Source organism: Rhineura floridana, chromosome 8 (genome assembly GCF_030035675.1).
Source record: "Rhineura floridana isolate rRhiFlo1 chromosome 8, rRhiFlo1.hap2, whole genome shotgun sequence".
NCBI classification, from domain to species: Eukaryota; Metazoa; Chordata; class Lepidosauria; order Squamata; family Rhineuridae; genus Rhineura; species Rhineura floridana.
Genome location: NC_084487.1, coordinates 115,516,912 through 115,543,122, shown reverse-complemented (window position 1 = coordinate 115,543,122; position 26,211 = coordinate 115,516,912). Strand labels below are relative to the sequence as shown.

The 26,211-nt window shown below is 40.3% G+C and overlaps 1 long non-coding RNA gene across 3 annotated transcripts in view; it reads left to right on the top strand.

Moving 5' to 3' along the window:
* LOC133390025 (uncharacterized) overlaps positions 1-25,920 on the top strand; it is a 33,661-nt gene extending 7,741 nt beyond the window's left edge. For 2 of the 3 annotated variants that reach the window (XR_009764274.1, XR_009764271.1), the window contains 2 exons: positions 23,219-23,445; positions 24,789-25,920. This is a non-coding gene — a long non-coding RNA (uncharacterized LOC133390025). Of the gene's footprint in view, positions 1-21,556; positions 21,794-23,218; positions 23,446-24,788 lie in introns of those variants that run through there. The other variant, XR_009764273.1, reaches the window with a different exon arrangement.
* Positions 25,921-26,211: the final 291 nt, after the last annotated feature.

Sequence of the window (26,211 nt, the reverse complement as noted above, 5' to 3'; positions counted from 1 at the left end):
GCATATGCATCAAGGCATAAAGGTTCAGAGACTTCTTGAATATCTATCAGCCTAGTTCTCAAGGTATGCCCTGAATAATGCAACCTGTGAACCTTGTTTGTTTGTTTGTTTAATCAATTAATAGCGCACCCATCCTTCCAATTGGAGCTCAGGGTGGCAAACAAAAACACTAAAAACACTCTAAAACATCATAAAAACAGACTTCAAAATATATTAAACAAAAAACATATTTAAACAAAACATATTTAGACATCTTTTTAAAAAAAGCTTTAAAACATCTTAAAAAGCAGACTGGGATAAGGTCTCTATTAAAAGACTTGCTGAAAGAGGAAGGTCTTCGTTAGGTGCTGAAAAGATAACAGAAATGGTACCTGTCTAATAATTAAGGGAAGGGAATTTGAAGACGTGCCACTACACTGAAGGTCCACTTCCTATGTTGTGTGGAATGGACCTCCTGATAAGATGGTATTTGCATGAGGCCCTCACCTGCAGAGCGTAGTGATCGACTGGGTATATAAGGGGTAAGACGATCTTTCAGGTAACCTGGTCCCAAACTGTATAGGACTTTGTACACCAAAACCACAACCTTGAATTTAGCCCAGTAGCTAATGGCAGCCAGTGCAATTCTTTCAGCAGCAGGGTGACATGTTGGCGATACCCTGCCCCAGTGAGCAGTTGTGCCACAGCATTTTGCACCATATGCAGTTTCTAGACCAACCTCAAGGGAAGCACCCCGTAGAGTGCATTACTGTAATCCAGCCTGGAAGTTACCAGTGCATAGACAACAGTGGTCAGGTTATCCTAGTTCAGAAATGGCTGCAGCTGTCTTACCAGCCAAAGCTGGTAAAAGGAACTCCTAGCCACTGAGGTCACTTGGGCCTGTAGTGACAAAGATGGATCTGGGAGCACCCCCAGACTGCCAACCTGCTCTTTCAGGGGGAGTATAACCCCATCCAAAACAAGCAACTGACCAATTATCTGAACTCGATAACCACCAACCCACAGCGCCTCCATATTGGCAGGATTCATACTGTTTATTGGCTGTAATCCAGCCCACCACCGAATCCAGGCACCAGTGCAGGGCTTGCACAGCCTCTCCTGATTAATATATTACAGAGCAATAGAGAAACCTAGAGAACCTACTGTGTTTAAAGCATGCAGTCTCTGACTTCCATAGGTCAGTGGATCAACAAAGCAGACTGAACTGCAGGTGTGTTACGAATAGGGATGTTAGAGAATTCAGCTGAAAACTGAAAGGGAAGGGGGAAATTGCTGCAGTTTGCATGTTTTTCTGTGGTCAAGCAATGAAATACAATTTGTATTTGTTCACATTGTTGTTTTTAATCTGAAAATGATATGTAATTAATGACATTTTTACATTGTTTTGGCTTTTTTTTTACATTGAATAAATGTGAGTTACTCAAATTGTGTAAATAGTTAAATTGTTGCTGTTATGTGCCTTCAAATCGATTACGACTTATGGTGACCCTATTAATCAGTGACCTCCAATAGCATCTGTTATAAATCACTCTGTTCAGATCTTGTAAATTCAGGTCTGTGGCTTCCTTTATGGAATCAATCCATCTCTTGTTTGGCCTTCCTCTTTTTCTACTCCCTTCTGTTTTTCCCAGCATTATTGCCTTTTCTAGTGAATCATGTCTTATGATGTGTGCAAAGTATGATAACCTCAGTTTCATCATTTTAGCTTCAAGTGATAGTTCTGGTTTAATTTGTTCTAACCCCAATTATTTGTCTTCTTTGCAGTCCATGGTATCCGCAAAGCTCTCCTCCAACACCACATTTCAAATGAATTGTTTTTTCTCTTATCCGCTTTTTCACTGTCCAACTTTCACATCCATACATAGAGATGGGGAATACCATGGTCTGAATGATCCTGACTTTGGTGTTCCGTGATATATCTTTCCATTTGAGGACCTTTTCTAGTTCTCTCATAGCTGCCCTCTCCACTCCTAGCCTTTTTCTAATTTCTTGACTATTGTCTCCATTTTGGTTAATGACTGTGCCGAGATATTGATAATCCTTGACAAATTCAATGTCCTCATTGTCAACTTTAAAGTTATATAAATCTTCTGTTATTACTTTAGTCTTCTTGACATTCAGCTGTAGTCCGGATTTTGTGCTTTCCTCTAACTTTCAACAGCATTTGTTTCAAATCATTACTGGTATCATCTGCATATCTTAAATTATTGATATTTCTCCCTCCAGTTTTCACACCCCTTTCATCTTTGTCAAATCCCGCTTTATGTATGATATGTTCTGCATTATAGATTAAACAAATAGGGTGATAAAGTACACCCCTGTCTCCCACCCTTAGCTATGGGGAACCAATCAGTTTGTCCATATTCTGTCCTTACAGTAGCCTCTTGTCCAGAGTCTAGATTGTGCATCAGGACAATCAGATGCGGTGGCACCCCAACTTCTTTTAAAGCATTCCATAGTTTTTCATGATCTACACAATCAAAGGCTTTGCTGTAATCTCTAAAGCACAGGGTGATTTTCTTCTGAAATTCCTTGGTCCATTCCATTATCTAACCTATGTTTGTGATATGATCTCTGGTACCTCTTCCCTTTCTAAATCCAACTTGGACATCTGACATTTCTCACTCCATATATGGTAAGAGCCTTTGTTGTAGAATCTTGAGTATAACTTTACTTGCATGGGATATTAAGGCAATAGCTCAATAATTATTGCATTCTCTGGGATCTCCTTTCTTTGGAATTGGGATGCATATTGAATGCTGCTAGTCTATGGGCTAGGGTTGCCAGGTCCATGGCCTGAGACTGATCCTGTATCTTTAGGAGAAGAGAAGGTCAGCCAAGTGCAGGTGTTCTTGCAACTCTGTAATGGGAAAAACCACAAGGTGGAATTCTCCCTCCCCCTCCACAACTTTTAAAGATACAGAAGACTGTTTTCCATATTGACATTTTTGTTGGACAGATTCAGTCTCAGTAACGTGCAGCAACTCTACTGGTATGCCATCTGTTCCTGGTGATTTGTTTCTTCCAAGTATTTTAAGAGCAGTTTTCACCTCACATTCTAAAATTTCTGGTTCTTCATCATCTGGCTCCTCCTTGAATGAATCTGTCATCCTTGCATCTCTTTTGTATAGTCCTTCTGTGTATTGCTTCCATCTTACTTTTATTTTATCTCAGTTAGACAGTGTGTTCCCCTGTTGATTATTGAACTTCCCTACTCTTGGTTTAAATTTCCCTTTCATTTCTCTAATCTTTTAGAATAGGGCTCTTGTTCTACCCTTTTTGTTGTCCTCTTCTATTTCTTTACAATAACTGTTGTAATAGTTATCTTTGTCCCTAAGTACTAGTTGTTGTATTATTGCATTTAGGGTTCTAACCGTGTTTCTACCTCCTGCTGCTTTTGCTTTCCTTCTCTCTTTAACCATTTGAAGAGTTTCTTCAGTCATCCATTGAGGTCTTTCTCTCTTTTTAACTAGAGCTATTGTCTTTTTGCATTCTTCCCTGATAATGTCTCTGACTTCACTCCATAGTTCTTCTGGTTCTCTATCAACTAAGTTTAAATCCTCAGTTCTGTTCCTTATTTGATCTTTATATTCTTCTGGGATATTATTTAAATTGTATTTTGGCATTATGATTGCTTTGTTCTTCTTCTTTAGCTTTACTCTTACTTTCGATATTACCAGTTCATGATCTGTACCACAGTCTGCTCCTGGTCTTGTTTTCACAGAAAGTATAGAACTTCTCCATCTTCTGCTACCAATTATATAATCAATTTGATTCCTATATTGACCATTTGGCGATGTCCACATGTACAGTCGTCTTTTTGGTTGCTCAAAAATTGTGTTTGCAAGAAACAAATTATTGGCTTCACAGAATTCAATAAGTCTTTCTCCTGCTTCATTTCTATCTCCTAAGCCCCATTTTCCCACAATTCCTAGTTCTTCTCTGTTCTCTGCTTTTACATTCCAGTCCCCCATTATTATCAGAACATCTTGTTTTGGTGTGTGATCAATTTCTTCCTGTACTTCTGCATAAAATCTTTCCAATTCTTCTTCTTCTGTGTTTGCATTGGAGCATAGACTTGGATGATAGCTTTTGTTAAGAGGTTTCCCGTTAAATTTCATTGATATCTTTAAATCAGACCTTGCTACATCACTTCTCGCTCTTAAAGCAACTCTATTTCTTCTTCATTTTATTTCCTGCATAAAATATTTTGTAGTTGCCTACTTGAAAATGTCCCATTCCCATCCATTTTAATTCACTCACTCCAATAACTATAACGTTGATGTGTTCCATTCCTTGCTTGAAAATTTCTAATTTTCCCTGGTTCATGCTTCTCACATTCCATGTTCCTATTGTGTATGTTGTACAACTTGGGACTCTCGTTTTGCATCTGTGCACATCAGCCTCTGGCTTCCATTTGACTTTGACCCAATAGCATCATTAGTCTCAGCGCTACTTGCCCTTGTCCTTTGTTCTTCCCCAGTAGGTGACCTGACCTGGGGGTCTCATCTTCCAGCACTATCTGGTGTTGCAGTTTGGATATTCTGTTCAAAGGGTTTTCGTGGTAAGAGGTATTCAGAGGTTGTTTACCATTGCCTTCCTCTGAGTTTGGATGTATCTTACTTTGGTGTCTCAGCTTTGACCATTCCACCTTGGGTGACCCTGCTAGGAGTCTAGCCTCTTGGTCTAGACTCCTGACGCATTGCTTTCAGCTTCTTCAACACTCTCAAATCCCCTCACCAAGTTGAGGTGTGCATCCTAGAGGAGGAAATAGTTAAATAAGTTATGTTAAATAGAGGACAGGAAGATGAATAACATAGTATTTGGTGGAAACTGAACCCCAGTGGAACATAGAATCGTAGAATCATAGAATAGTACAGTGGATAGCCAACTGTGGATCCACCTGATAGTTGTTCCATCCATCCCACATTTAGCTAGCTAGCTTGCTAATCAGAATATCATGGGGCACTTTGTCAAAAGCTTTGCTAAAGTCGAGATATATTATGTCCACAGCATTCCCACAGTCTACAAGGGAGGTTACCCGATCAAAAAATGAAATAAGATTAGTTTGGCAGGATTTGTTTTTCATAAATCCATGTCGGCTCCTAATAATCACTGCATTGTTTTCAAGGTGCTTACGGATTGACTGCTTTATAATCTGCTCCAGAGTTTTCCCAGGGATTGATGTTAGGCAGACTAGTCTGTAGTTCCCCGGTACCTCCTTTTTGCTCTTTTTGAAGATAGGGACAACATTAGCTCTCTTCCAGTCATCCAGCACTTCACCAGTCCCCCATGATTTCGTAAAGATAATAGACAGCAGTTCTGAGAGTTCTTCAGCCAGTTCCTTCAATACTCTAGGATGCAGTTTATCGGGCCCTGCCGATTTGAACTCGTACAAAGTGATTAGGTATTCCTTGACTGTTTGTGTATCAATCTCAAGTTCCCATCCTGTCCTTTCTACTTCATGTTTCCCGGGAGGGTCATAGACCCTGTTTTGGGAGAAGACTGAGCCAAAGTAGGAATTGAGCACTTCTGCTTTTCTTTGTCATCTGTTATAATTTTGCCATCTTCAATGAGTAGCTGTGCCACCATTTCCTACTCTGTCTTTTACTATGGATGTACCTGAAGAAAGCTTTTTTGTTGCTTTTAGCATCCCTTGCTAACGTCAGCTCATTCTCAGCTTTAGCCTTCCCGATACCATCCCTGCAATTCCGTGATACCTGCCCGTATTCTTTCTTTGTGGCCTGGCCTTCTTTCCACTTCCTGTATGTGTCTTTTTGTTTTCAGGTCAGGTCTAAGCTTTTTGTGAAGCCACATTGGCTGGCTTCTTCTGCTGTTTCCCCCCTTTTTCCATTGTTGGAATTGCTTGCCATTGCGCTTTTAGATTTTCCTTTTTTAGAAACTCCCACCCTTCTTGGACTCCTTTTCTCAGTAGGGTTGCTTGCCATGGAACCATACTTACAATTGTTCTGAGTTTATTAAAATCAGCTTTCCTGAAGTCCAGGGTGCACGTATGGATACTCTCTGCTTTTGCTTCTGTTAAAATCAAGAATTCAAGTATGGTGTGGTCACTTTCCCCCAGAGTTCCCGTAACTGCCACTTCATCCACCAAATCATCTCTATTGGTTAGAATCAAGTCCAGGATGGCTGATCCTCTGGTTGCTTCCTCCACTTTCTGCAGGAAAAAGTTATCTCCAACACAAGTCAGAAATTTCTTGGAGGGGCCGTGTTTGGCAGAGTTTGTCTCCCAACAGATATTGGGATAATTGAAGTCCCCCATTACTACTACATCATGCCTCCTTGAAACATTGGCAATCTGCTTTTTAAAAATTACATTCTTGTCTTCTCCTTGATTGGGTGGTCGGTAGTAGTCTCCAAACACCACATCCCTTTTATTCCTTGCCCCATTAATTTTAATCCAGATACTCTCGGTGGAGCTACCAAGCTCATATTCCTGTATTTCTGTGCAGGGATATATATTTTTAACATATAGCACGACTCCACCTCCCTTTTATTCCTTCTGTTCTTTTTGAACAAGTTGTATCCTTCAGTTGCTGTATTCCAGTCATGGGAGTCATCCCACCAAGTTTGTTATACCTATCAAGTTGTAATTACCCTCCTGTATTAAGAGTACAAGTTCATCCTGCTTGTTTCCTATGCTCTGAACATTGGTATGCAGACATCGAAGGCCATGTGATTTGTGGCTTGGTTTCCTTACTACATTTTTCTGGTTGGAACAGAAACTGCTGCCACCTTCCATCACTAGTGATAAATACCAAATACTTTTATCCTAAACAGTCTAAATGTTATAATCTAGGAACTGAGGTCAGTTCCAGATTACCTGTTTCTTGAGCTTTGGTACTGATTTGTTTGTGGGGAGGTTAAACAATGTTGGCTATTAATTGCACATTCATTTTTATTTGTTTGTGGGAAGGTTAGATGACGTTCCTTCAAGCAAATGTTATCCCAAACTCTCCAGTGCACTTCCCAGTCACTTCTCTTCCCAAATCCTCTGTGTGTGTGTGTGTGTGTTCCACAAGAGCTCCAAATTAACTTTACATATGCAACCTGAATTTGTGGTATATGATTGAATCCCACCCAAAATAGTGATACTATGGAAGCACCCTGAGTAATGTAATGATTTCTGGAATTTTGCATTGGTTGGCTATCAAATGGCTTGCTCTTGTGATCCTTTGACTTTCTTTCATAGCTAAAATTGGGATTCAGTTACATATGTGAATGATTGGATACAATCCAGGTACAATACTTGTTTAAATCATATTGAAACTAATGATACTTAATATGTGATGCTAAGCATATTTATCTAGCGAGTCCCACTGGGCTAAATTGGAATAATTATTTATTTATGTGTTTATTTGCATTTATATACTAGTCATTCACCAGGTTCTCTGGGCATAAACAAAACATACAAAATACAACATTTGTGTACTGATTGGTATGTGAAGGAACCACTAGGCTAAGCTGGCCTCTACAAAATACAATAAACCACAAAAACAACAAGTCCAGTAAAATCCCCCTCCCTCAACTAAAATCAGCATAAAACCCAGCAAGGGAAACTTGGACCACTTCCACACCATACATTTATTCCACTATTATTCCACTTTAAGTAGTCATGGCTTTCCCCCAAAGAATCCTGGGAAGTGTAGTTTGTGAAGGGTCCTGAGAGTTATTGGGAGACTCCTATTCCCCTGATAGAGGTACAGGTTCCAGAACAGTTTAACAATCAATCCCTCTTCCCAGGGAACTTTGTGGAATAAATATATGGTGTGAATGTGTAGCTGCAGAAACTGAAGCACTGGATGGGTTGTGATTAGGAGGCCTGGGAGAACCAGAAGGTCTTCACTGGGTGCCTAAAATGCCACAGCTTAGGTGCTAGGTGAGCTTCCCTGGGAAAGGCATTCCATAACTAGGGCACCACCACCAAGAAGCCCTTACTCTGTAGTAGAGATGTGAAACCCTGGAACTCCCACTCCCATTTTTATGTTCCCCCCACCCAGGCCTTCATATCTCTAATCTCTAGTAAGTGTACTGTGGGGAGAGAAGAGAAATGACCAAATTGTAAGAACCTCCTCTAGCAGCCTCCTGTGCCTTATCCCACATTGTTAAGGAGACCTCCCCAATGCTTCAGAGAGGGGACCAGAAACTTGCATTCCATGAACATCCTTCCATTCACTTATCAAAGGATTCAAACCCATGTCTAGTTTGGTCCTAGCTTGCATAGATTGGGCCTACCTCATCTGTACCTATCTAAATGAAAGGCCCATTGAACACAGTGGGACTTACTTTGGAGTATTTATTTATTTAATTTATATGCATATAGTGGCAAAGAAAAACACTAAACACTTTAAAACATCTTTTAAAAAGGACTTTAAAACATTAAAACAATGCGTCTTTAAAAACATCTTTTTTTAAAGAAAAAGCTTTAAAAACATCTAAAAAAGTAATTCCAATACAAACACAGATTGGGATAAGGTCTCTACATAAAAGCTTGTTGCAAGGGGAAGGTCTTTAGTAGGCACCAAAAAGATAACAGAGATGGTGACTGTCTAATACTTAAGGGGAGGGAATTCCACAGCACTAAAGGTCCATTTCTGTTGTGCGGAACGGACCTCCTGATAAGATGGTATCTGCAGTAGGCCATCACCTGCAGAGAGCAGGGATCAATTGGATATATAAGGGGTAAGACGATATTTCAGGTATCCTGGTCCCAAGCTGCATACGTATATAAGATGATGATGATGATGTACTGCCTTAAGTCGATCCCGACTTAAGGTGACCCTATGAATAGGGTTTTCATGGTAAGTGGTATTCAGAGGAGGTTTACTATTGCCTTCCTCTGAGACTGAGAGGCAGTGACTGGCCCAAGGTCACCCAGTGAGCTTCATGACTGTGTGGGGATTCAAACCCTGGTCTCCCAGGTTGCAGTCCAACACCTTAACCACTACACCACACTAGCTCTTGACGTATGTAAGACTGGGTTGCAAATCATGGTTCCAGAAATCATTTTCCAGTCATGGGACCATAGCTGTAAAATATTACCAAGAGCAAATTATGATGAACTCACAAATCTATATTAAGTGTGAGTGTGCCAGACTATTCTTCTTCACGGTAAAAGCTAATGTAAAGTAAAACTGCCATCTCCAAAGATGGAGAATTATATTGTTGTATGTTTGTTGGTGTTCTTTCTTCCTTCCTTCCTGTGTTACTAATCTTTCTACAGAGAATCTAATCTAGAAATTTTTTTATTTTCCTCATTATTCATCCTAGAAATCTGTGTCAAATTTATTTTTATTAATTTCAAAGCCTTTTTATTGGTCAGTGTCATATGATGGTGAGGACAGCCTTTTATGTTTCAAATTGAAGGTTATGTTCTATTTCTATGTTGGGTGCATTAACAGTTGGATCTGAAACTGCAGTTCGATGTATAATCAGACTGATTCCAATATGTTGCTACTTCAGCAATGACTCCAGCTGTTGGAAAAAAGAGGATGCATGTTTTCAGCCTGCTATGTTTAAACTACTTCATTTAAGACAAGGTGGGCATGGTCAATTAAAAACAAAGAGCACACCAAGAAAGGGGAAGGAGCGGATTGGAGGGGGCAAAGGAAGAGGAAGGGGAAGGGGAAGGGGAGGGCAGGTGTTATCATTTGCATGCTTATAGAATTCAATGGTATTTACTCATGTGCAATCATGCTTAAGATAGGTAAAACTGACCAAGGGGAAGGGGAAGGGGAAGGGGAAGGAGGGGATTGGAAGGGGTAGGGGTTGGGGATGGGGAGGGAGGGGCAAAGGAAGGGGAAGGGAATAGGCAAGAGAGAGGGAATAGGAGGAAGAAGGGAGGGTGGGTTTGATTGATTGCATACTTTTTGAGTTCAATGGGATTTATTTCTGTGCAATCATGTTTGAAAATGGAAACATAAAGAACTTTTTTATATTGTTTAGTTTCCCCCCTATTTCAATTCAAAAATCTGAAAAGTGTGAACTCCAAAATTCTATTCTGATATTTGAATTCAAACATTGAAAATATATTTCAGAAGCAACTAAATATGACCAGCCCCTTGTGAATCCGTCTTCCCAAGCTCAGAAAAGTAGAGCAATTTGTAACTCCAACTCAAAATCTACTCAAATGCTGTAAGAGTTTCAGTCGCGCTTCCCCTATGTAATTTGTGAGACATGGTTATTTTATTTTAGGTATGTAATGGATTATTCTTTAGTGAAGACTAATTCCAATGTTTTGCAGTCATATGGAAGAGACATATGGACATCTCACCGTAATAGAACTTTTCCATTCATATGTTTCTGTGGGATGTTTTTAAATTGTTTTTTAAATGTTTTAAATATATTTTTATTTTATACTTAATTATATTGTTTTATCACTGATGGATTTGCTACCCTGGGTTTCCTCTGGGAGGAAGAACAGGATATATAATAATAATAATAAAAATAATAAGATAAAAATAATAATTACATAATGGGTGCCAAATATTATGCTACAATGGACACAGGCAGCAATTTTACACACATTTACTCAGCAATAAGTCACTGATTTGAGTGCGACCAGTTCTTTAGAAGATTGCAGTCCAAGATCTGTTGTTGTGCAAGAGTTAAACCAAGAAGACTAGAAAGAAGAAATTGGTGATTTTGCTGTTCCTGTGTCCTAGTCTTGCTTTCCTATTTAATATATATTTATTGTAGAGAGCTGTTTTGGTGATGGTGACTAATAACTGAACATCAGGCCAGAGTGACCTTTAACTGCTGTGAGTCATTTCTGCAGCTTGAAGTCAACAGATGGGCTTGCATGTTGAAGGTGACTGGTATAATTCGGTTTGTAACAACATTGTGAAAACGGTGGTGAGCATTGCACTTCTGGACTCATTCCACATCAGTTGTTTGAGATGGAAAATGAGCTGTATTTTCCTGAGTTCACCTGGGAAATGTAACCCCCTCCCCCCAAGTGGACTCACCTAAATGGTCTTCATTACAGCCCATGGATATTTCTGGTCCTCTTCCTCCTTTCAATCGCAGATTGTCTGTCCTCTTAAGCATTCAGTTTTAATTGCATCAAATCATGTTTTCTGTCACTTGCTTAGGAGTATCTGCTGCTTTGGTTGGGGTGTGGGGAAATAAAACATTAACCTCTGTAAATTGTGTGTGCGTCCACATCCAGATATAAATATCACCACAGAAACAGGATATTGTGCAATGTACCATACATAAGGACATAGGAAGCCTGCCACATTAGACTGTTTCTCCATCTAGTCCAATAGTTGTTTATTTAGCACATATAAAGACCATTTCACAGCATAAAGCCATTGAAACGGTGTCAGAATTAAAAAGAAAAAGAATAAAACACAAGTTCTAAAAATGATAAAATCATTTCAACATTCTCTAAAAACAATACGATTTCTGCAAATATACAATTGAGAAATGCTTCATAAATACATAAATGACTGGGTCACACCTCAGGGCAAGCCTTCTTAAACAAAAATGTCTTCACTAGGCATCTAAAAATATTGATGCTAGGCTCCTGTCTAATTTCAGCTGGTAATTGATTCCTGACGGCTAGAGCCGCAACCTTAAAAGTCTAGTTTCTAGTACAAGCTAAGTGCACTTCTGGGGCACACAGTACTCTCAGCAGTGCCCAGAGATATATGTGGGATTATAGATACCCTGGTCCCAAGTTGTTTAGGGCAAGCAAAACCTTAAACTGCCCCAAGTAGTGCACTGGCAGCCAGTGTAGCTCTCTCACCAGCAAAATATATACTGAGACAGCCAATGGTGCTCCAGGATCTCAGGTAGAAACGTTTCATGTCTGGTCCTTTTAACAGGAGATGCCAGGGATTGAACATGGCACCTTCTGCATACAACACATATGCTTTGCCACTGAGCTTTGGTCATCCCCAACACTAGGACATATAAAAGCCATTCACATAAATGTCTCAGAACCTGGCCTAAACAGAAGCTTTATTTCCTTATTTATGTAAGCTGCTTTGGTGCAGATGGTAATTTGGGAAACAGAAAGTAGAGGAAGAGTAATCCCTGTTGTGCCTGCAGACGTCCTTGTGCTAACGGGACAATTTTGCTTGATACAGCCCTCAGTCTGCTGAACATGGACTGTGCTTGCTTATCATTTCGTTTAACGTGCTGAGGTGGTGAAGAAATAGGCCCCTATGTGCAATAAAGCCAAGCATTATGAGCTGGGCAAACAGCAGTTATGAATTTGGTTGACCTCACTTACAGTGCATAATTCAGTGCCAGAGGTCTCAGGAATCTTACAAGCCAGGGGAATCCAGTTGGTGTCATGTTTATGCAAGGGCTTTTAATTCAGCAGCTTTATTTATCCATTTTATTTCACTTATGAATTGCATCCTGTAAAATATCTCTAAGCGATTTATAAAGACATCAACAATAAAAACATTTACTCAATTTCATATATACGACCAAGCCGTATAGAACAGTGTATACCAGTACCAACACCTTAAACATAGCTCAGTAGCTAATTGGTAGCCAGTGCAATTATTTCAGCAGTGGTGTAATATGGTTGCAATGATCCAGTGAGCAGTTGAGGTGCTGTATTTTAGAATAGCTGCAGCTTCTAGGGCAGCCTCAGGGGCAGCCCCATATAGAAAGTATTACAGCAGTCCAATCTGGAAGTTATCAGCACATGGACAACAGTAATCAGACTATCCCAGTCCAGAAAGCTGCAGCTGATAAAAGATACTCCTAGCCACTGAGGTCACCTGGACCTTAGTGACAAAGATGGGCCCAAGAGCACTTCCAACCGATGAACTTCACTTGAACAGGGTGGAAGGTGGCATGGGGGCAGCGGCTATGGATAGGAGGGAGAGTCGGCAAAATAGCTTTCTAATCTATTAGAGAATGCATCTGGAGGATCAAAAGCCATTCTGTGAATTGGATTTCACCCAAGATATGGAGATAATAATCTTGTTTGCTTGCAGGAACTCCAGGTAAATGGTGTTCCATTGCAGAAAATACACCAGAAAATACTTCCACGGGAACCATCAACCAGCCCCTCTGCTGTTGCTCTAAGACATTTTTACCTACTGCCAGTGGAGAGTGGGATGGTAGCTTGCAGTCTCTGTATATCCCTAAATTCTGGAGATTGTGAGTGTTTTTTTTAAAAAGTAGGCTGCAAAAAAATAATTAAGACAGCTTTCTGAATAGCATTGTTTTGTTGCTAAGGACTGCCATAAACTGCCTGGGTACTGGATAATATATATAGAATTAAATTACATGTGTATATGGTTATGCATATAAAACACAACACAAGAAAAAAAATGAAAGGAGACTAAAGGTTTTCTTTATAAGAAGAGCTACTTCAAAAAGATATCTTTTGATGAAAACTAACATATAGCAGTTGTCATCTCTAATCCCTATAATCTCTAAATCCGTACAGAGATTAGAATACATTCAGGAAGAACAGAAGAGTGCTGCTTTTTAAAAAAACATATTCATCATTGTTGGTCTGTATATTATCTCCTCTTCCTTATCCCACGAAGAATTATTTTTAAAATACTTTCGTGATCTCATTGTTACTTATTTATTTCTAAATTAGCGTTGCTAATATTTTAAATGAGGTGAAAGTGGTGTTTAAGTGAGGCCTGCTTGGGTGGAACATTTGAGGAATTTTGAGGGAAGCAAAATGAATTTGTGTAAGGCTAGGAACTTTTCATGTGGTGGCGGTGGTGATGATGGCTCTCTATATTGCTGCTATGTGTTGTCTATAGTGAAATTTTAAGGCAGAACATCAAAGGGAATTCAAAGGTAGGGGAAAAAAGCTTTTTTTAAAAAATGTTTTTAACATTGTTTTGTTTTAATGTATTTTAAGGTCTGTTTTAAGATGTTTTAAAGTGTTTTCAGCACTTCTGTTTGCTGCCCTGAGCGCCAGCTGGGAGGAAGGGCGGGATATAAATCAAATAAGAAAGTAAGTAAGTAAGTAAGTAAATAAATAAATAAATAAAATGGGTTTCAGTAAGACAAGAAAATATGTCTTTTGGTGTTTCTGCACTTCTCTATTCAGCAATGCTTATTTTTTTATTTAGCAAGATTTTATATACTACTTAATCAAGACATGCGATCTTCATTTTTGTTTTAAAAAATGAAGTGCCAGAACTCAGGGGCACATGTTACCAAATTCTTCCAAGCTACACAGGAAGTGGATTGCACTGTTAAAGACCAACCCAAATTGTGTTTGTATTTTTACAGATTTGTAGGGCAGTACAATGTCTCAGAGAGGAGGTCAGGTCTCCTGCTCCCCTGGTGCATTCACTATAGCTGCCCACTTGGCACCTGGTTGGCCACTGTGAGAACAGGATGCTGGACTAGATGGGCCACTGGCCTGATCCAGCAGGCTCTTATGTTCTTATGCACTTTCCCTGCTTTTTAAAGTTTGATAGAAATATCTGTGGGCTATAGGTGCGTTTTGGAATTGCAAGGGTTTTTGGGTTTTTTTGCGTATGCATATTGAGCTCAATGGGATTTACTCCCCTGCAATCATGCTTAGGATAGGTGAAACTGACCTGGAGGAGAAGGGGGAGTACTAGAGAGTGGGAGAGGGTGGAGGGAGGGAAGGAGGAGAAGAGAAAAGGGGGAGGGGAGGAGGAAGAGAGGAGAGGGGAGGGAAACAGGTAGGGAAGGGGAGGGAGGGGGAGGGCAGGTTTGCATGATAATTTTCATAATGGGATTTATTCCTGTGCAATCATGCTTAGAATAACTGAAACTGACCAGAGGGAGGAGTAAGTAAAAGAGGGGAAGGGGAGGAGGAGGGAGAGGGAAGGAAGGGGAGGGGGAAGGAGGAGATTGGGTGGGAGGGCAGTGGGCAGAGAGAAATGCCCCCTTTTTACAAAAGGAAAACATTGTTAACAGTATTGTTGTTTGGAGTTAACCTCACCTTTTTATTCTACAGCAGATATATGTAGTTTCCCACTCAAATTTAAACCAAAGTTGTCCTTGGCCACATTGACACCAGACATTTATTCCATTTTAAACAGTAATGGCTTCTCTCAAAGAATCCTGGGAAGTGTAGTTTGTGAAGGGTGTTGAGAGTTGTTAGGAGACGGATGCCCTATTCCCCTCACAGAGCTACAACACCACAGAATTCTCTGGGAAGAGTGGCTGACTGCTAAACCACTCTGGCCACTGGAGCTCTGTCAGGGGAACAGGAGTTTCCTAGCAACTCTCAGCACCCTTCACAAATGACATTTCCCAGGATTCTTTGGAGGAAGCCATGACTGTTTAAAGTGAAATAAATGTCTGGTGTGGGTGTGGCCCCAAGATTAACCAAGCCAAACAGCTGTTAGTCTGGCTTTTAGAACACTGACAGTTGGTTCTTACTGAGCATGCCTGTGCTTATCACAGAGTCCAATGTTATTTTTCTTAAATTAATTAAAAATCAGCCAGGCATTTAAAAAAAACTTTTAAACTCAGAAGATGAGGTTCAGAGTATGGGGAAAGGTTCGTAATAGGATTACAGGTACTCTGTGAATATGGCTGACTTTTAATTAATTTCAACAAATTATGAAATCGCTGACAAAAAATGTCCAACAGGGGTCTGAATTATTTTACTCGTGGCTAGACTTTGAACTCTGGATTCTCTCTGGGTGTTTTGTGTATTGCCAGGAAAACTTAGAGGGTTGTTAAGCAAGTGTTTCTGAGTTCAGGGCTATAGGTTTTGTAAGCGTTTGCTTTGAAATCACCTTATGGGAAGCAGCAGAATGTCATGGGGGATATTTTCAATTTAATGTTGAGGAATGTGAAAAATCCATGCTGGCTATATATACGGCCACTCTCGTGGCTGTATTATAAAACAAAACTTTGTCAATATTCCACTGCTGTACCGCAGAAACCTGGAAGAGGAGAACTATCTTTGCATTGCCTAGGCAACTAGGTGACTTTCCTGATGTTATAGCACTGCTAGAAGAGAGGGAAGCATCATTCACACAACAGGTGAACTTTGCAGTCATCCTCCACAAGCATCTGTGAAAATTGGGTCCAACTTCCCAGGCTGCTAAAAAAATCTGCAAAGTTTCTGGATCAGCCTCTGCTCAGTTCCCGAATTTATACACTATGGTTTTTCAGAGCAATCTCTTTGTTCATAAACCAGATACATTCCAGATGTCATATTATAAACTCAAGTACCAAAAAGCCACACGAAAGGTCAAAGAGTTTACATAATGCTTGAGTTCCCCCATATTAGTCATATCTTCAGCCTACTCTTTGTGCAGACATCTCATTTAGTATGACAAGACAGCTAAAGGTTGTTGGTTATGAAACCCAAAATAAAAATGTCCTTAATTATTCATTTCACTCTACTTAAAATTCTAATCAGTAAAATCATAAGTCATGTGAATAATTCTGTGTCCCATCTCAGAAGGCTTGATGGGGCTGAGTCCTCGAATCAGCTGAGCACATTTTCCAAACTATAAATTATTATTTATATTGTAACTAATTGCCAATTAGTTTCCAGGCTCAGTTCAAGATTCTGGTTGTGACATCTTTGAAAAGCTTGGGCATCAGTGTATATCTGTTCTCATATGATCCACTCCAATTCCTGAGATAATTTTGAGAGGTAGTTTTGCTTCATGTGTCCATATATTGGACCTTCGGTTGATGTGATTGTTTATGGAATTGTGCAAAATGTATTTGGTATGTCACTGGCTGTGCTGATAGTTCTACTGTAGATTTTACTGAATTTGCAATAAACCCAAATTAAGCTCAAAGGGACCAGCAGATTTAAAATAAGAGTTTGGGACATTAAGAAAACAAATACAGTAAATGACAAATCAAATAGTTAATGTAAGCGTCATGAGGAAAGAACAATACAAACAGAAGGCTGAAGCTGAACCCCGATAAGACCGAGGTGCTGCTTGTGGGAGACAAAGGAAGGTTGGGAGATGTTGACTTGAAGTTCAATGGGGTGAGTTTACCCCTGAAGGACCAGGTCCGCAGCCTTGGGGTTGTACTAGATTCCAGGCTGTCCATGGAGGCTCAAATTTCGGCTGTGAGCTGGGCAGCCTGGTATCAACTACGCCTCATACGAAGGCTGCAACCCTACCTTCCTGTTCATCAGCTCCCACTGGTAGTACACGCCCTGGTCACCTCTCGTTTGGATTACTGTAATGCGCTCTACGTGGGGTTACCCTTGAAAACGGTCTGGAAACTACAACTTATACAAAATGCGGCGGCTTGACTACTTATGAGCAGTCGCCGCCGGGATCACATCACACCAGTGTTGTTCGATCTACACTGGCTTCCAGTTGTTTTCCGGGCCCAATTCAAGGTGTTGGTATTAACCTTTAAATCCCTATACGGTCTCGGCCCAGTTTATCTTATGGAGCGCCTTCAACGCCACCAATTATGCCGCCCGACAAGATCAGCCACACAGGGCCTCCTCTCAATCTCGCCGACAAAAACAGCTAGATTGGTGGGTACTAGAGAGAGGGCATTCTCAGTGGCGGCCCCCACACTCTGGAACTCCCTCCCACAAGATCTCCGGCATGCCTCTTCCCTAAATACATTTCGTACAGCCTTAAAGACCTGGCTCTTTCAACAGGCCTTCGGGATTTCCGGGGAGGGTTAATTACTAAGATTGGAATGCCTCCTACCCTGTTTTAATATTATTGTCTGCTGCTGTATTGTTCTTATATTGTTTTTATATTGTATCATTGTATCGTATTTTATCATATTATGTTTTAACTGTTGTACATCGCCTAGAGTGGCCATTGGCCAGATAGGCGACACAGAAATTAAATTTATTATTATTATTATTTATTATCATGTGATTGTTGTTTATCTGAGCAGTTTTGCAAATGATGTACAGATGAGAAATGCATACAGAAAAGCAAGAGGAAATGCTATTGCATGAAACCATTTGGAAAGCTTAAATAAAGGGAGAGGGGACTTTCAGGGAGAGTATAACTGGAAACAAACACAATGGCAGACATCTGCAGAAGGAGCCCATTTGGGCCCAGAGTGATCCAACTGCATGTGGTTATTGCATGCCATTTGAATGCTACCTAGGAAGCAGATGACAAGATTTCTGGCATGTCGACACCTTGCCAAATGTAGCAACCAAGACTCTAGCACAGCCTTTTTCAACCAGTGTGCCTCCAGATGTTGTTGAACCACAACTCCCATCAGCCTCAGCCAGCATTGCCAATGGTCAGGAAAGATGGGAGTTGTGGTCCAACAACATCTGGAGGCACACTGGTTGGGAAAGGCTGCTCTAGGAAATAGATCACTTACAGTGTAGACGTTCCCACTTTTAGTTTGGGTGTGAGGGTGGAGAGTGCAAAGCACAAGGTTCTTTACTATGGAGATTGTGAACCCAAAGTTATTGGATGCTGGTCTGATAACAAAACTGAACCAGCCCAATTGTGGAACTCTTCCCCACCTAGTCCTGAGATGTTGTAGTAGCTTAACCAAGGGGTATGCAAAATCCACCTGAACATGTTCACTACTCCTATTCATGGGAAGTAGAGAAGAGTTTTGATGACACTTGCGAACATATTAGCATGCTCCTAAATTGTAGCAACTTTTCTGTTAAAGCAAAATTTTGAGATGAACTTGGTTTCTTGTCCAAACACCAAAATTCTTTTTACTACTCTTTTAATTGATGTTTTCCCTGGAACTTCCAAGTTCCATTCATAGTTTTACTTTAGCTGAAACTCTGTGGCAATGTAATATTACTCAAAAGCAAAAATAAAAATCCCCAAGTCTCACTGCAACTCATTTTTCTTCTCATGGATGAGACTAGAGAAAATTAATATGCACACCTTATGGTTTCCAATGAGCTTGGACTAATAAATTTTGTCCCAGGCAAATGTGAGGAAATTACGAAAAGATTTAGAAGAAACACAGGAGGCACTTGCCTCACAACAGATTTTGATATTAAGATTATTAGTTTAAGAAATCCATAGTTGCTATGCCATATCAATGCAAAAACAAAGGAAAGCTCACTTCTGAATAACTGGAGATTGCAAAAACAACTAAACTGAACTTCATACGCATTAATTTTTTTGCTGTTTCTTTCTTAAAACACGCATTCCTTTCCCATTTGTGCTTCTGTTAATTTTGTAGACAAAAGTGGCTAAAAATACCCAAACATGCAATTTAAATGGAGACCCATGCTATTATTTTGATTTAAATGTGCATAACAAATATGTCTAACTTGTAACAGGTTTCTTTTTATTTTTAAAAGTAATGGGGAGAAATCTTTAAAACAAAGCAGTGGAGCACTGGGTGTGTTTTCAATTAACAACATGAATGGGAATCTGGGAGCTCGGGATTCTGGAATTCTTCAAGTTACAAGTACCAAAATAAAACATTGGGACAGGATCCTTGCCCACCTTAGATCATAAAAGCTAGTAGAGGTACCATGACTGGGTGGGTCCAGAGTGTGGTTAATGTGTAATTATGTGAGGAGGAGGTGCCTACTACCTTGAAGGAGCTGATAGTGATGCCTCTCCTGAAAAAGTCATAGCTGGTCCCATAGCTTTATAACTATTACTGCCAATCACAAACACACCCTTTTTGGCAAAGGTGTTGGAAAGGGAGGGTGGTACAACTGCAGGGATTCTTGGAGGAGACAGACTGTCTAGACACATTTCAGTCTGGGTTCAGGCCCGGTTTTGAAACTGAAATGGCTTTGGTCACCCTGATGGATGATTTTTATTAGGAGAGGGACAGGGCATCTTAAGACTTGCTTATTTCAGTAAGTCTTCTAATGAAAATGATTATCAATTTCTTGTCAGATGACCCATTATGTACTTTTTTATGTACACCACATAGATAAATTTTTACATGAGTTTGAGGTACAGATGATGATGATGATGATGATGATGATGATGATGATGATGATATGCTTTTCAAGAAAACTTGGGAGGAGTGGAGGAAATTTTTGTGGTCAGTATGTAGGCCAGGGATGGCAGGCAGAGAGAAGGATGGCTGTCATTGGCAACCTTGGCAACATCTGGGAAGAATTGTGAACATCTGAGAAGTAATACTAAGACTTACACTCTCTGCATCTGAGCATTTTCCTGATGTTCCATTCTCAGATTGTTTATTTATCAATAAACGTGTATTACAGACCCAACACAATTTTCCAGTATTCAAAGAAGCAAAATGACCTTGTAAAAGGCTGTCTCTTGATATTTCCTATGCTTCATTAAATGGATGCTAAATACTATCAGATGTGAACACTGACCATCCCCAAAATGGGGTTGTTGTTCAGCTAAGTCATTTCCTTGACATTATTGGCTTAACCACAAGAACTCAATGATTCCTTTGCAGGCAATGGATTGGTTAAGTAGATTTCCCCATAAATTCTTGGTTAATCTTTGCAAAGATCCACATTTTGAATCTCTCTTGCTCCCCAATCTGCAACACATATAAAATTATGAACGTTTAAATACATATAATTTCTTTTCAAGACTTTTTTTGTCTTATGGTAACTAGGTTTCCAAAGAATTTAGAATATTTGAACAAGAGTTATAGCCAGGGCCAGCACCAAATGGTGCCAGCTCAGGCCCTGGCTGAGGGTCCAGCAGCCCACAGGGGCCCCTGAAGGGCCCCTCATTAGGGTGGGGGAGTAGCGCTCCTCTTCCATGATTCACTGCAGGCTCCCTGCCATGAATCTCAGGGAGGGAGCTTTCAGGCTGCCCACCAGTTTGCTCGGTCCATCTACCACTCTCTCTTGTCCTCTGAGGCTGTGTGCGCTGTGCACGCAGGGTTGCCATCAACCAAGATGGCAGCGGAGGCTTTTTAAAGGGGCTGATGCCCCTACTGCCATCTTGGTTGATAGCAGACATGTGTGTGTGAGTGCATGTGCACATGCGCATAGTGTACCATGTGCGTGTGCCACCAACCAAGATGGCGGTGGGGACGTCAGCCCCTTAGAGAAGCCTCTGCTGCTATCTTGGTTGATGGCAGCCCTGTGTGTGCAGCATGTGCAGCAACAGGAGACGAGAGAGGTAGGTGAAACAGGCAGGAGACGCGCGCCTGGAGCAAGCTGGTGCCCAAGGGCCCAGTCATGCCTGGCGCTGGCCTGGCCCTGGCCCTGGTTATAGCAAAGACACATGGGAGGAATGAATGAGGAGGGCAACCAAGAAAGGAACATGGAGAGAGGGTATTGTGAAATGTACAGGAGCCCACCTATCCCATTGATTCCTAGGATTGCTGCCAATGCCCCTCTGCCTTTCATTCATCAGATACTGCATGCACTCTTGAAAACTTTGCCTAAAAGGTGAGGAAAGGGAAAGATGTATGTCATGTATAGAATATGCATAGCCATCCTTGAAAGTTATGAGTGGGATCAAAGCAGAAACTAGAATTGGAATGATAAGCATTCACCAGTTAACATTAATGCTACTAACTAAAGTAGAAAAGTGCATGAGGACAGAGTAGGGCTCCCTCAGTAAAAGACAATACATGCTTAAATTACTTTAAATGTCAATAGAAAAACAGCCTTTAACACAAGCTGAGGAAGACACAACAATAAAATATTCTTCTGTTACAGTCGACAAGAAATTTGCTGTGGAGCAGAGTTGGCTAAGAGAAAATGCTTTTGAAAACATCACCATAAAACAGTATGAATGCCCCTTCCAAAATACACACTAGATTTCCAGACATTGTTTTAAATTGGTCCCTGCCTTTGCAAATCTTTATTCTCCTTTATTGTTCTATTGGAAAATGGCAGTTCTTGATTGTATGTCGCCTGCTGTTACTGTTCAGAACTTATTCCACGCTAGCCATGCCAACATCTCTTCTTGTCGTGAAGCTTTTCACCCTGATAAACTTCCTGGAACTTTTGTTGTTATTTCTTGTGATTTCCAGAAAACAGTTTCTTAAGAATTTGTTCATGTGAAGAACAGCTGTCTACCATATGGATTAGACATAGAGTTGGCTTCTCCACTTCCATCCAATTTAAATGTACAGAACTGTGCTGGCTGATACTTCAGTCATATTTCTGAGTGTTAAGAACAAGGAGTTTGCAAGACTCCTGAGTGTTGTTTAACCTTAGAACTCTTTGTTTATATTCTTGATAGTCTTTCTGATTTTTTTAGGGAGCTCTGACACTTAAGATCACACATGAGCTATCCCACTCATTGATGTAAATGGTGCAGCCCATTTGGTAGCACCTTTGGGAGCACAGTGCTAATTAAAAATTCTTTGGTGAATTCTAACTGGTGCTACAAACCAGCATATTATGCAGGATGTCCATGGCAAAGGGCAGTTGTTTTGAGACATAAATCAAAGGTCTTCCTTCTGGCAGAAGATATGAATATGAAAGTCTTCCAGACCAATGGCCATTAGCAAAAGACCTGGCTATATATTTATAGGAAACTTGGCTGCAAAATTGATGCAAGGAGATAATCTATTATCTTGCTTAAAAATGGAATATTGAAGACTGGCCGGTAGTTGCCTAGTAAAGAGGGATCCAGGGAGGGCTTTTTCAGCAGTGGTCTTATAACTGCCTCCTTTAAGCATGATGGAATTCTGCCTTGTTGTAGAGAGGCATTAACTACTCTGACCCAATCGACCAGTCCCCCTCTGGTACTTCTAATGAGCCAGGAAGGGCAAGGGTCCAGTATACAAGTGGTGGCATGCGCCGCTCCAAGGATCTTGTCCACATCCTCAGGCAGGACAAGTTGAAAAGAATCCATTTTAATTGGACAAGCAGGCACCAAAGTTACATCCTCAGAGATGGTACATCAACATTTGCTCTTCAGACCAACTATAAAGTGAGACCAACTTTTATAATAAGTTGTAATGGTTACACAGTGTTTTTATTAGTATGTTAATATGACAATAAAACTCTGTAGTAGATTTTGGCAGAATCCAAGTGTTCTCTACAGTTCCTTTCATCAAAGCAAACCTGCAAATGTGAACTGCTGTCCAGTTTCAGAAATTCAACCTGATGGAAAATCTTTGCCAAGATGCAATGTATGGCGGCCCCATATACCCGACCCTTCCCCCTGGTTTCAGATCCCATGTGAATATTCTAAGGAGCATGTAGATTTCTGGTTAATGAGAGCGGTTTTTTTTACCCACAATAAATGTATATAATCAGTCAACCGATCCATCATCAATCAATATGTTTAAACTATAATGATTATTTTCAGCTTAATCTTGAATATTTTTCTTTCTTTCATTTATATATTGTTTCATATTTCAACAGATATCTCCTAAGTGAAGCCTTTGAAACTTGCTATGAATTCTGCTTGCCTCTTTGGCCACCCTCCTGAACCCTACAATGCTGCCCTGACATTTGAATTTTAAAACTGTTCTTAGATATACCAGGTTAAAACATTAAAAAACAAGGGATGTTGTGGAACACTGGAATCTATTTTAGAAGTTAATTAGGATGATGCTTTCTGAAATAATACATTATAAATGGAGATTTGCGTAAGTTATGGATGCATGTTTATTGTGGTCATCTATAATATCTTTGGTGGGTCCATTTCTCTCTCTCTCTCTGTGCAGTGTAAGTGGAGTTATGGAGGTAATTAATGAACATAGCTGATCCAAAATAAACAAGAGTTGAGTAAAGTTATATTAAGGGATCATTGACTCTATGTTGATATGGATATCTTGGCACCAAAGACATCACGCACATAACATATACAGATTTTTAAAAAATCATTAAAAAAAACTTCTGACAATCTGGAATGATCATAAATGACTGTCAAGAAGTAAAAAGGGCTCAATTTGATTAGGCCTCATGCCCCCTCCATCTGATTCAGGTCTCAACCCAGAGCTTCAAAATGGCCCTGATCCAACCTGGGGCCAGCCTGGATCTGGTCTCCAAACCAAAGGGAGGCCCTTGCACAGTCTTCAATTAGTACTTAAAACTCCGATTAAACATGCTTTAACTCAGGTATGCTTTAATTCGGATTCTTGCATTGCACAGGGGGTTGGACTTGATGGCCTTATAGGCCCCTTCCAGCTCTTATTATTCTATGATGCAATTGGGTGGGCAGATTTAAATGCAGTTGGGGGGGTGGGAGTAGGAGACACAGACAGGCTGCCTGCACCAGTCTCCTTCCTCTTGTCACTGCCTGACTGTCCCCCTTTTGACAGCCACAGATTGTTCCAGGTGGATCCGCTCCAGGCCAGGGCTGCCTCAACCCACTCTAGCCAGATCCCAGGTCAACCCGAATCAGTTTGGATTTGGGATTTGGCTGGAGCTGGAGTACAGCCCTAATTTTGGTATGCTGAAGCCTGATCCTGTACAGCCATTAGCTACAGAGGTTTCATATAACTACTTCTGACAATCACTTCTGATGTGGTGAAGTAGCCATAGGATCATTTTTATCCATTGTTACTGTATGCTAAAGTATTCTTGTAATAGCAATATAGTATGGTAAAATCACACCCCCTCCCCAGGAAATCCCTAAGTGCAGGAAGCCATCTGTGTATACTACATAGTCTGTGTTAGTCGTGCCCTGGTCCTCATCTACTGGCAGAGATCAGTATAGGCTAAAGCAGTTCAGGACTTGGTAGGATCAATTCCTGCACTTACAGCCATCTAGAATCTGACAAGACTCTCTGGGAACCTACTAATTGGAGGCATGAAGAACTGGTACCTGAATTTAATTGCTTTGCTTTCCTTTTTCTCTTTTGTATCCTTTCTATTACACTCTAAGTCTATGTGCAAAGACTACCTTATTTTTTAAACATATGTATAGCATTTAGTAAATTTTAGATCCATCAATAAGGGGTAAAAATAATTCTCTCTTTGTCTCCAGAACTGCCTCCATCCATAGCTATGTTACCTGGCTGTAGCAACAGCAAAAAAGATAGCACTCTCATGTGGGACCAACTGCAACTTCCCTCCCTCTGCTCCCCAAACTGTCTCTTATTAGCAGCAATTCCTCCTGGCTGAATCAGAGGGAGAAGCATGACAAGATTCAGCCTGCTCACTGGGGCCAACTACAATTTGGTCCCTCCTCTCCCTGCATTCTCATCTTCTTCTAGCAGCAGAAGCAAGGGTGACACACAGCACAGCTGTCGCCATCAGCTCATCTGGGACTTTATGGGGAATAAACTTGATTTAATTTGCATTTAAAGCCAAAACTACATAATTCACACTTTCTGAAACAATGTTTGTGAACTTCCCATAGGCATCTGATTGGAGACAGTGAGAACAGGATGCTGGACTAGATGAGCTCTTCTTATGTGAATTGAAACACTGTCTTCCTTTGAAATTCACTCCAATGCAGTGTAATTCTCCAGCCAAGTAATGTGTACAAAAATGGATATACTAGGGTGAATTGTGTATATAAGTGCCTCTATTAGTGAAAATAATATACAAAAATGCATTATATAAGTGAATATTGCTTTGCAAACATGTACATATTAGGAGAATTTTGTGCTAAAGTGCTGGTGAATTTTCATGTGGACATAAACAAAATCACAAACGGATGTGATAATGTGGAGAAATGAATTTAAGATTGGAAAAATTAGAGGCTAAGGAAAACCTAGATCGAGAGATTCACCCATCGCTATCTGGCACCAACTACTGTTTGTCTCGGCCTCTCCTGGAACTCTTTCTCCAGCAGCCATTTTACAACTGGAAAATTTTGGTAGCTGAATGTGCTAGATTTCCTTTTATACCACCTAGATTGCTGCCCTGGGCTGCTGCTGGGAGGAAGGGCGGAATAGAAATGGAATAATAATAGTAATGTTAGGTGCTTTATAAAATCATCATCATTTATTGGCTGGGCGTGTGTGTGTATGTCTGCCTCAACTGCATTTGGGTCTGTCTCTCTGTCAGTTGGTATTCTTTTATTTCACCTAGAAAATCTGAAATGTAATTTCACTATGAATGTAGTTTGTTTGAACTTTTAAAAAGATATCCATTAAAATATGGAATATTAAATTAGGGATTCTCCACATGTTCTGTTTATTGAGCATTTGTCCTGATTTGCTTACACAAAGCTTATGCTGGGGTTAGATTATATCCAATCTTTATAGAGCATTTGTTCTGTTTCATTTGCTGGGCAGTTATACAACAATGAACATAAATTGTGCATTCTTCCTGATTTTTTGATGGTTGCTTACGTGCCTCCACGTTAGTCATTCATTCATTGCACACTTTTCAATGCATTTTCCCATCACTTTGCAAACCATAGAAAGTTTGTGGGTTATTTTAGGTGGTTGTGTTGTGCT